Here is a 9,243-nt window from a genome sequence, read left to right as displayed (position 1 = left end):
AGCTCAGGTCACGATCCCAGGGTTCTGGGATTGAGCCCCACATCGGGCTCCCTGCTCTGCGGGAAGCCTGCTTCTCCCTCTCCCACTCCCCCTGCTTGTGTTCCCTCTCTCGCTGTGTCTCTCTCTGTCAAATAAATAAATAAAATCTTTTTTAAAAAAATTACCATGCAGTATCACTTCACACCCACTAGGATGGCTATAATAATTAAAAAACAAAACAAAACAAAACAAAATAACAAGTGTTGGTGAAGATGTGGAGAAATTGGAACCCTCACACATTGCTGGTAGGACTATAAAATGGTTCAGCCACTGTGGAAAACAGTTTGATAATTCCTCAAGACATTTAACATAGAATTACCATATGATCCAGCAATTCCACTCCTGCTCATTGAGGAGTCTGCTATATATGGGAGGCATATACCCAAAACAATGCTGTTGTGGAAACAATCCAAATGTTCATCAATGGATGAATGGATAAACAAACTGTACATATATATACATACACATACACATAATGGAATACCATTCAGCCATAAAAAGGAATGAAGAACTGATACATGCTACAACCTGGATGAACCTCAAGAACATATGCTAAGTGATAGAAGCTAGACACAAAAGGTCACAGATTTTATGATTCTACTTATATGATATATCCTTAATAGGTAAATCCATAGAGACAGAAAACAGATGGGTGGTAGCCAGGGGCTAAGGAGAGGAACCAATGGGGATTATCTGCTTAATGGCTATAGGTTTTCTTTTAGGCTAATGAAAATTTTTCGGAATTAGATAAAGGTGATGATTGTACAACATTCTGAATGTACTAAATGCCACTGAATAACTTACTTTTAAGTGGTTAATTTTATGTTACATGAATTTTACTGAAATAAATTCTTTTAATTTAATTAAAATTAAAGATTGTCTGTCTGAGTCCAAAGCCTGGGTTTACTTCACTGCACTTTGGGACTTTCATTGAGGACAGTCCATAAAATTACTTATTCAGTGGTTGTAGCTCTGGTGTTATCAAGCTGAGGGACATGAGCAAGTCACCATCCCAGGTTCCTCAATACGGCACCTGCCAAATAAAGATGACAGTACCTGGCCCACCAAGGCATCTATGGAGACTCAATGAGGAGGTGGAAAAAGATCAGATCAACCAGAAAATGAGAGGTGATGATGATGATTAATGAAACATCCAACATACTTCCACCACTTCCAGACTTCATTTTATTAAGTTGAAGATGCCCTTTTTAAAACAAAACAAAGAGAAACCCCTGAAGAATCCCAATATGGAACATAGTAATAAAGGGCCAATAAAGATGTTCTAGGTAAAATCTCATATATGATTAGAGAGAGTAAGAATCAACTTAAAATAGGAATAAAAAAGGAACTTTCTTAACTAGATAAAGGGCATCTACAAAAACAAAACAAAACCTACAGCTAACATCACCCATTTACACTATACTTAGTGGTAAAGGCTGAATGATTTCCCCAAAAATTAAGAACAAAAAAGGATATTTCACTATTCCTATTCGACATCACACTGCAAGTCCTAAGCAAGTGCAATAAGGCAAGGGGAAAAAAAAATACACACACAGGTTGGAAAGAAATAAATTTTCTATTGGCAGGCAACATTACCATCATGTACAAAATCTCATGGAATCTACCAAAGAGAAAAGCTCCTAGAACCTATAAATGATGAGTTTATCAAGGTTGCAAGATACAAGGTTAGTATAGAAAAATCCATTGTATTATCCATTATATCCATTAAATCCATTATATATACTAGCAATAAACCATTAGAAATAAAAAAAAATTTTGCTTGTCCTCTTTCCGTCATCTTTCTGTGTCGCCATAATGGTACACATGAATGTACCAGCAGATGCTCTCCAGAACATTAACAATGCTGAAAAGGGAGGCAAATGCCAGGTTCTTATTAGGTCATGCTCCAGAGTCATAGTCCGGTTTCTAACTATGATGATGAAGCATGGTTACATTGGCAAATTTGCAATCACTGATGACCACACAGCTGGGAAAATGTTGTGAGACTCACAGGCAGGTTAAACAACTGTGGAGTGATCAGCCCCAGATTTGACGTACAACTCAAAGATCTAGAAAAGTGGCAGAAGAATCTGCTCCCATCCCAACAGTTTGGTTTCATTGTACTGACGACCTCAGCTGGCATCATGAACCATGAAGAAGAAAGACAGGAGGCAAAACCCTAGGATTCTTTTTGTATGGATGTAATATATACATGCAGATAAAATGCCTCAATGGACAATATAAGTAAATAAATTAAGTAAATAAATAAATAAATTTAAGTACTATTTATAATAGCACTTAAAAAGCTATAGCTAGATATAAATCTAACAAATATGTGCAGAATCTCTATGCTACAAAATGCTGATGAACGAAATCGAAGTAGATCTAAATAAATGAAGAGGTATATTATATTCATCATTTGGAAGATTAAGTACTATTAAGATGTCAATTCTCCCCAAATTCATCTATAAATTCAAGACAACTTCAGTCAAAATCCCAGCAGGAGTTTGTTTGTTTTTTAAAGATTTTATTTATTTGACAGAGAAAGACACAGCGAGAGAGGGAACACAAGCAGGGCGAGTGGGAGAGGGAGAAGCAGGCTTCCCGCCGAGCAGGGAGCTTGATGCGGGGCTCGATCCCAGGACCCTGGGATCATGACCCGAACCGAAGGCAGATGCTTAACGACTGAGCCACCCAGGCGCCCCCCAGCAGTTTTTAATAGAAAGCAACAAGTTGATTCTAAAACTTATTTAGAAAGGCAAAGGAATTCGAATGGCCAATACAGTTGTGAAAAAGAAAAAGATGGAGGACTTACTCACTACCGGATTTTAAAATTCACTGTAAAGCTAGAGTAATCAAGACCGTGTGATACTGGCAAAAGGATATACACATAGATCAATGGAACAGAATAGTCCATATTCTATGGGACACACATATGGCCAGTAGATTTTGTCAGAAGGACAAAAGCAATTCAGTGGAGGAAGGACTGTCCTTTAACAAAGAGTGCTGGAACAGCTGCAATACATATACAGAAAACCAAACCTCAACCTACACTTGAGACGCTATACAAAAATTAACTCAAAATGGGTCAAAATGCAGAGCTGTGACTTCTAGAAAAAAATATAGAAGAAAATCTGTGTGACTTTAGGTTAGGTAAAGAGTAATTAGATATGAGACCAAGAATCCATAAAGGAAAAAAGTGTTAATTGGACTTGACATTGCTCTGCAAAAGCCACTGATTAATAAGAGAATGAAAAGCCACAAACAGGGAGAAAATATTTGCAAATCATATATCCAACTAATGAATTGTATTCAGAATATATGAAGAACCCTTACAACTTAACAAAAAGAAAACAACCAAAGGCTTTAAATAGGCAAAAGATCTGAAGAGATACTTCACCAAAGAAAATATGCAGATGGAGGGGCGCCTGGGTGGCTCAGTCGTTAAGCATCTGGTCATGATCCCAGGGTCCTGGGATCGGGCTCCCTGCTCTGTAGGAAGCCTGCTTCTCCCTCTCCCACTTCCCCTGCTTCTGTTTCCTCTCTCGCTGTGTCTCTCTCTATCAAATAAATAAATAAAATCTTTAAAAAAAAGAAAGAAAAGAAAATATGCTGATGGAAAATAAGCATGTGAAAAGATGCTCATCATCATTAGTCATCAGGGGACGCAAATTATAAGCACACTGAGCTACCACCACCCACCCATTAGAATGGTTAAAAGTCAAAAATAGAAAAATACCAAATGTTGGTAATGATGTGAAGCAACTGGAACTCTCATAAATTGCTGGTAGAAATGCAAAAGGGGAGGTGCCTGGGTGGCTCAGTCTATTAAGCGACCCACTCCTGATTTTGGCTCAGGTCATGATCTCAGGGTCTTGAGATGGAGCCCCGTGTGCAGCATGGAATCTGCTTGTCCCTCTTCCTCTGCTCCTCCCCTCCCTGACTCGTGCTCACTCTCACTCTCTCTCTCAAATAAATAAAAGAAGACGAAACCAGAGAGGGAGGCAAACCATAAGAGACTCTTAATCAAAGGAAACAAACTGAGGGTTGCTGGAGGATAGGGGGCTGGGGGCCTGGGGTAACTGGGTGATGGACATTAAGGAGGGTATGTGGTGTAATGAGCACTGGGTATTATATAAGACTGATGAATCACAGACCTGTACCTCTGAAACGAATAATACATTATATGTTAATTAAAAAAATAAAACTATTCCAAAATTTTAAAAAATAATAATAATAAAAAGAAATGTAAAAACGTACAGTCACTTTGGAAAACAATTTGATATTTTCTTATAAAGTTAAAGATAATACTTACCATACAAGCCAGCAATCCCATTCCCAGTATGAAATGAAAATCTATGTTTACACAAAAACCTGTACATGAAGATTTTTAGGAACTTTATTTGTAATCCTCAAAAATATAAAACCAAATGTTTCTCAACTGCAGAACAGATAAACTGTGGTAAGTCCACAGAATGGAATACTACTCGGCAATAACCCAGAATTGATCCTTGATATACCTAACAACATGGGTGAATCAAATGCTATCATGCTAAGTAAATGAAGCCAGACTCAAAAGACTACATACTGTATGACCCCATTGATGTAACATTCTGGAAAAGACAAAATTACAGAGAACAGTTGAGTAATTGCCAGGAGTTAAGGATTGGAAAAGACTTGACTACCTGGAGTGAGGCCGTTTGGTGGAGGAAGGGGCCATGAGAGAACTGTTCTGTATCTTCACTGTGGCAGTGTTTACACGACTCTATGCATTTATCAAAACTCATAGCTCTGTGCACTGTGAATTTTACTGTATGCAAATTAAAAACAAAGAGTCAAGTTGGTTATTCCTAAAAATAGAGTCTCTTCTAAATGAAGCCTCAGGTTAATCAGACTCTCTCAGGAAATGGAAACTGATAAATAAGCCAGGTTCTACTACACTCATTTCCTCTCTCTCTCCTCCTTTCTCTTCTCCTCATCCTGTGTTTTCTCTCACATGAACGATGACACCACCAAGCTGGGATCCTAGAGGTTCTCCCAGGCTCCTTCCCTCCTCCACCTACATCCAGGCTCCGAGGCCTGTGATTCCTACCTCCCAGGGACTTCTCTCCATCTCCACACTGTAGCCCACATCAGGCCTCGTTATCTCTAGTCTGAATCACTGGACCAGCCTCCCAGCTGGGTCTCCTCCCGGCAGCCACAGTGGTCTTTCTAAATCACTGATCCAACCATGTTGCTCTCCTCTCTGAAAGCCTCCTGAGTGCCCCTCGCTCTCTGGGGGCAGGAATGGCTTTAGGTGGCACCCTAGCCCTAGTACCGAGTATAGTGCCTGGTGTCCTTGCACACTCAGGGAATTATGGGTGAATCTAGGCTTAAGTTAATAGAGTGAGTGAAGGAGTTACTAAAGGATGTGCAGGCCTTCCGGAAAGTCATTAGGAGAGGTCTGAAGTAGTGTATCCAGAGGACCCTCCATCTTGATCCAACAATATTGATTGAGACCCTACCATGCCCAGGAGCTGTCCTAAGGAGCCAGAGATTCACGGAGCTTCCCCAACTGGTAGTGGACACAAAGTAGTCAGCCAATCATACAAATGAATGCACATCTGGGAATCATATGAACCAGCAAAGATAAGGTCCTGAAGGAAAAATGCTCCATGTGATGAGAGGCTATGAAGTGGGAGGAGGAGTCGGAGGCTTGATGAAGTCACAAAAGGCTTCCCTGAGGAGGTGATGATTCAACTGGAATTTCAGAGGACACAAAGTCTCTGGTTGTGGAGCTGAGGAAGAGCTTTCCAGCAGATGGTCAAGTATGTGACAAAGCCCTGAGCCGAGAGGAACGGAGATCCCTTCCAGGCAGTGAAGGAAGGGCAGTGGGATTGGAAGCCACGGAGTGAGGGGAGGATGAGACTGGGGAAGGGAAAAGGCTGGATCCAAAATTAATGAAGAATTTTAGGCTGGAGACTGACATGATCCAATCTGTTCTGAAAATACCATTCTACCTGTTGTGTGGAAAGTGGATGGAGAAAGAGGCAAGTGTGGATGCTATTAGAATCGTCAGGAGAAGCCCCAGAGAGCAATGCTGGGGAGCCTGGACTCAGGTGGCGGGGTCAGTGGGGATGGGCAGAAGTGGCTAAATGCAGCTTTACTTAGGAAGGAAACCTGACAAGCCTGGGAGCTGGGAGTGACAGGGAGGGGAGGGAGGGGAGAGGCCCAGTGTCTGGAAGTAGCAGTTTCAGGTTTGGAACTTCCCCTGGGTGGCCCAAGGCATTCCTCATCCTTAATGGTGGTTTTCGGAAGCAAGGTGCGGCAGCTGCCAGGCCACTAAGTTATACCCCTTCCTCACTCTCATTACTAGGCAACTGCTCTTGCATAACAACTTGCTTTGGTTTTCAGCACATCACGGTATTTGCAGGGAAACGGAACCAGACAATAGAGTAGCCTCCTAACTAGTAGTCTCCCTGCTTTCATTCTTCCCGGCCACCCGCTCTCCCCAGTCTACTTCCCACAGAACAGCCAGGTTGAATTTTTTAAAAACATAAGTGGGCCCTTTGCTCAGAACTTTCCATTGGCTGCCTCTGACTCAGAGTAAGAGCAAAGTCCTTATTCTAACCTACCAGGCCTGACATGGATTGGTCCCCTCCTATGTCTGACCTCCCCTCCCCCTACCTTCCCTCCCCCACTGTGCCCAGCCACCCTGCCTGCTTTGCTATCTCTTGAACTTATCAAGCATGCCCTGGTACTGGGGTCCTGTTCTCTGGGACTTTTCCCCCAGGTATCCACATATGCTCTTTCTCATTCAGGTCTCTGGCCAAACATCGCTTTACCAGGAAGGCCTTCCCTGACCACCCCCCCTAAAACAGCATCCCACTGTGCTATCTACTACCTACTTGTTTTTCAGAGTACTCACCACCACATGACATTTGTTTATATTCATCACCTATCTCCCCCAACTAGAGCCTTAGTTTGGCTACTCTGAGCTACTTGCTATCCTTGTGAAAACTGGTTAAATATTTGCTGACAAAGAAAATAAGCCAGCTCCATCTTATTATTTAATTAAGAAGGTCTAAAAGGGTAATATGGTCTTCTGTTCTAATAATAATAGTAATTGTTATTATTTATTATTATAGTTAATAGCAACCACAAAAACATTAAACATTTTTAAATAAGAATGATGGACTGCAGTATGCCAGGCCAATTTGGAAGACTGACTCCAGAACCCAATGTCCTTTTATAGCAGCCCAAAAGATACAAAGCTTTTTCTTGCTGTTCTCACATGACCTCTTCAGTGAGAACAGGGGGGTCAAACTGACCACTCATTATCTGGTGATGAACACAGCTGTCCTCTCATAACTCTCTAGCTTTGTGGAAAAGCCTGGTGACTTATTCATGTTTTAAAACATGAATAAATAAAAGTCCATTAAAACAGATTTATCTTTTCATTCACAAGCAGTATTTCCAAAGTGAGGAAGTTTTCCACTGGACTTATAAATTGAAATAAGAAATCTTTTTAGTAAACTTGACTCATGAAATAAGTCTTAAGCTTGAGACATTTTTGGAGACAATGTATTATAATGTTCTGTTTTCCCGAGGCAAAGGAGCAAAGCCTGACAGAACATCACTGGTTCCCAGTTTCAAAGAAGACAAGGAGTCAAGTCTAGTTTCTGCAAGAAAATCACAGGCTGAAATTTGCAAAGGAAAAATAGCAAGCTATTTCTAAGGTTTTGCTTCAAAAATACATACTCCTCTCACACATTCTTGGTGATTGTTGGCTTCAAGCTGATAAAATATTCCTTCTTTGGGAAAAAAAAGTACAGCTCCCAAGAAAACTAAGAGCCTGGCTTTGAAGACAGATCTTCCTGTATCTGAATCCCTTCTCTATTAGCTATGTGTCCTCGAGCAAATCATCTCACTTCTCACCTCAGGTTCGTCTTCCAGGAAAACTGAGGTAAACGTCAAGACAACCCTGGCAGATCAATGGCTATTAAAGAGAATTTGCATAGAGTCCAGGGTCCAGCACCTAGCAGGTGCTCAAAACATGGTGGCAGTGATCACTCTATAAGCATCTATAGAAGGCCACTCAAGTCATCAGCAATTTTAAACATAATATATATTTATATATAATATATATACATACAATTTTTAAGAACATTTAGAAAATACAGAAAAATATGAAAAAATAAATCTCCCACCAGTACTATGAATAAAACCTCCCCCCAAACAAATGAGAAGTGGTGTGGCCAAGACTTTTCTCCACTAACAATTTTGAAATAGTGACCTCTGCTGGCCAGTGGGAAACATGAGCCTTCCAGCCAACTCTTTCACAATTGAGCAAGGGTTGAGTCAGCCAGGCTTGGGCTCTGTCCCTGGAACAAAAACCAGGTGTTGCATTACAAGGGACAGAAATCGTCACAAGGGTTACCACGATGTAATTGGGATGTTAACAAAATTAAAGGCTGGCCTTTCCATTTGCTCATCTGCCCAGAAGATTCTTTTTTTTTCAAACCCCGTGGTCTCCTATTTTTAAAATGTCATAATTGCATGCAAATGTTACAGCTGAAAAACAACGCAAGGGCATTAAAAATCAATCTTCCATGTAAGCCTCAGATTTTCCAGCAGGAAGATCCAAAAGCAGAAGTGGTGACAAATGTGTAGAAAACAGAGTGAAAAAGTCAGAATGCATCATTAAGAATATTACAACAAAAGGAGGAAAACAAATCTTTGGGAATTCATGTCTGATTCAGCTGGGGTAAACAGCCAACTACAAAGGGGGCTTTAAAGAACCCTGCAAACTTCTTACAGATAGGACCCAGAAATCCAATTAGGAAGCCGCCACGACCCTTCACTTCAGGCAGAAGAATACTCGATGGAAGAGGCTACTTAAGAGTCTGCTGGCTGGGCTACTGAGACATGAAACACATTCCCACCACGTAAGGTGTGAAATAAAACAGAGGTTGCAAACTGGCAGCCGTAGGGCCATGTAGTTTGCTTTGGCACGTGCTCTATTTTTTTTAATTAATTAGTTTCCAACACTTTAAAAATGGAGATTTCACATCAAAATCTGAATCTGTGCTTTCTTATAAACAGATGGGGAGATCTATTCCTCTCGGGCCAATACGCTCCCTTCGCGACAACCAGGGCCAAGCAGTGGCGGTCCTCCCTCCAGAGGGGGTGCACGCCCTCCAGGTTGCCAGTATCCCATCCGGT

General features: G+C 41.1%; 1 pseudogene; it reads left to right on the top strand.

Moving 5' to 3' along the window:
- The first annotated feature begins 1,580 nt into the window (after positions 1–1,580).
- LOC118018970 lies at positions 1,581–6,894 on the top strand (annotated as a pseudogene).
- The last annotated feature ends 2,349 nt before the right edge of the window (positions 6,895–9,243 follow it).

This window comes from Mirounga leonina, unplaced genomic scaffold (genome assembly GCF_011800145.1).
Source record: "Mirounga leonina isolate KUSES-001 unplaced genomic scaffold, KU_Mleo_1.0 Mir_173, whole genome shotgun sequence".
Classification (NCBI taxonomy): domain Eukaryota; kingdom Metazoa; phylum Chordata; class Mammalia; order Carnivora; family Phocidae; genus Mirounga; species Mirounga leonina.
Note: the sequence above shows the minus strand (reverse complement) of the source record. Positions and strands in the feature narration are given on the sequence as shown.